The sequence below is a fragment of the Jatropha curcas genome, chromosome 3, assembly GCF_041381405.1.
Source record: "Jatropha curcas cultivar XTBG-Jc1 chromosome 3, XTBG_Jcur_1.0, whole genome shotgun sequence".
Lineage (NCBI taxonomy): Eukaryota > Viridiplantae > Streptophyta > Magnoliopsida > Malpighiales > Euphorbiaceae > Jatropha > Jatropha curcas.
The window spans coordinates 22,869,221-22,872,597 of record NC_143153.1 but is presented as its reverse complement, the minus strand read 5'-3'; positions in this window follow the sequence as shown (position 1 = coordinate 22,872,597).

Below are 3,377 nucleotides of genomic sequence, written 5' to 3'. Positions count from 1 at the left end.
TGGAGGGAGAAGAGAAAGGTGCCGTAAACACGGACTTATATTCGTAGCAGTTTAAAATAAAATACAAACTTTATTTAATTACAAAATACAAATATAAGATTTAAAACTTACAATAATTTTACTTTAGACTTTCTCCAACTTGAACTCTTACAACTTGAACTAGGAGCACAGAAGGAGAGAGGGATTTTAGGTAATAACTAAAACTAAAACTTATCTAAACTTCTGCCTTCACAAGGGGAGAGGCTCCCTTTATAAAGAAAAAATCGTTCTTGTTTACTTTTACTGTTGATACACGTTACTCTGTCTGTCACGGATTTTTACTGTAGAGGAATAGTGCTTGGTCGGCCATTGGAGCTTGCCTTTTACTGTAGAAGCATGTGAAGGAATATGGTTCCTTCTGCCATTTAATCAGATGAGGACGAAGTGTCCTTCTTTTTCTTTTCTTTTCTTTTTACTTTGCTTTTTTGTTTTAACTTTGCTTTTTCTTTTTCTTTTTTGTCAGCTTTACTTTTTACTATTATTGATTGAAGAATATCATCATTACTATCTTTACTTGAAACAAGGGAAGATGATGATGTTGACGAAGAGGAGGACGCCATGTCTGCCCGTTTGGCTTTGCCTTTAAGACTGGGTTTGGATGACGATTTATCTGAAGAACCTGCTGGCGGTTTACTTGAGGAGGTTTTTACTGGAGAATCTGTGGAAAGTTGCTGGAACATTTCCTGGCAAATTCTTTTATACTCATCAGGGGTTTTAGCTGCTGCTAACCTGGCTTGACACTGTGCCTTTTGAATTCCAAATGTGGGTTGATCCGTTAAAGCAAGTGTATTGGCATAGGTTAATGCAGGTGTTTGAGAGAGTTTATTTTGAATCCATTGATTAATTTTAAGTTCAGTAGTAGAGTTCTTGAAAGAGCCCCACCATTTAATCTTGTGTCGTTTTACCAATATAGAAATTTGAGTTCCTATGGCATACTGAGTGTCCAAATACCATTGATATACCCAGGGCGTAAAGAAGGCCATACAATAGTACATTAAGGATGGAATATGGGCTTCTTCAGGTCTAGGTTTATAATGGGCTTTAAAGTACTGATATAAAGAGATGATAGGAGGAGGGAGAATATCATTGGATAAACCCTTTGTTTGCCACCATTTTTTAAACCAGTTTGGAATCTTTAAATCAGTACGAAAAGACTGATCAAAATAAATTAACCACGAATGAGTAGCAGTGGGATTTTGAATATAGAAAACTTTTTCCCATGCTTCTTTATAGTCAAAATAATTATAAGTAGTACTATGCACATGCTTATATAAAACTTTGAATTTTACTGGAGTATAAAGGGATGGAGCAGGCCAATCTTTAGGATGAATAACTCTGTGGATTTTTATGGAAGAATACAAAATAATAGATTTATTTTTAGGATCAAAATTATGTTTAATTTTTACAGAGTCAGTATCAAGTAAGATATTATGGTAATATTCCTGAGGTTTTGAAAGATCATTTGGAGTAAAATACCAATCCTCAGGGTAATAGTGTTTTAAAATTGACCAAGGATTAATATTATTGTACCCATCCTCGATCTCAATTTCATAATCAAAAATATTTTTAACAAACCATTTATGTATACTTTGAGGAGTATACTGGATTTTTGGCAAATCCACAGCCATCAACGGATTTGATAAGTCTTTACTGTCTACCATTTGAGATAGACTAGCCGTACCATGAACGGGTACGATCGTTTTAAGTTTAGAAGACATACCTGCATCCTCTGTGGAAGAAGATGTTATACCTTGCAACGCCTTTAAAACTTCAGGGGATTGACTGAGTTGTTCAATCCATTTTTGAAGATCTTTAGAGGTTTTAGTGTTTAAGGCTGAGGTTTTAGTGAGGTCTTCAGAATGCTCAGAAAGAGCTTTAGTGGGTGAGTCGGATTCTTCTTTAATGGCTTTTCCCTTATCCTTTTTCTTGCCCATTGTTCTGTAAGAATTCACGAGTAAGAAAATCTGGAATATTGTTTTTATTACCAGGAATGAATTCAATATCAAAATCAAAAATACTTAATAATGCTTGCCATCTTGCAAAAATTTGTTTAGAGGCAAGATTTTTAACATCTTTTTGTAAAACATCTTTAGCAGATTGACAATCAATACGTAATAAAAATTTTTGGTTTAATAAATCAGACTGAAATTTATTTATACATATTACTATACTCAAAATTTCTTTTTTAATAGTGGAGTAGTTAAGTTGAGCGGGGGTCCAATGGCCTGAAGTGTATTGGATTATACGCTCTTTACCATCAAGTTGTTGCTTTAAAATACCACCATATCCTATATCCGAAGCATCAGTTTCAACAATTTTAAATGCTGTAGGATTAGGAATATATAAATAAGGTATTTCTTTTACTAAAGATTTTATCTTTTGAACTAATTGAGTATGCTTATCCGTCCAAGGACTAGCATTTTTACGTAATCTATCATGCAATGGTTTTATCATGCAATTTAGATTAGGATAAAAATCAATAACATAATTTAAACAACCAAGAAATCGTTGTAGTTGGAGTTTATTAGTGATTTCATCTGGAAATTTCTCTCCAAAAACAAGTGTTCTTTCTATAGGTTGGATCTTACCTTGTTCAATATAGTGTCCTAAAAATCTAATTTTGGTTTTAAACAAATCCATTTTAGTTTTACTTAGTGCTAAACCATTTTGTCGAATGACCATACAAAATGTTTTTAAGTGTGTGAAATGTTCATGAAGAGTTGTACTAAAAATAAGTACATCATCAATATATACAATACAAAATTTAGAATAAGGATTAAAAATATCATTCATAATTCTCTGAAATTCAGAAGGAACATTTTTTAGTCCAAAAGGCATTACATTCCATTCATATTGACCAAATGGAACTGTAAATGCATTTTTATATCTATCCTTAGGATCAATTTGAATCTGCCAATATCCAGATTTCATATCAAATTTACTGAAAATATTTGCTTTATATAAATTTTTTAGAAGATATTTTTTATTAGGAATTGGATATCTAATCCATTTTAAAGCCGTATTTAATGGTTTATAATTTATTACTAATCTCGGAACACCACGTTCTATTTCAGCATTTTTATTGACATAAAAAGCCGCAGAAGACCATGGGCTTCTAGATTTAGATATTAATTTTTTATTGAGTAAATCCTGAATTTCATTTTTACAATGCTCTATCAATTCAGGACTCATCTGAATTGGTCTAGCTTTAGTTTTAATAGTTTTTTCATCAAAATCTTTTTCATATGGTAAATCTACTATGTGTTGTTTACGATCCCAAAAAGCATGTGGATGATCAGCACATAATTCCTTTTCCATAGATTCTTTTAATGTTGTGA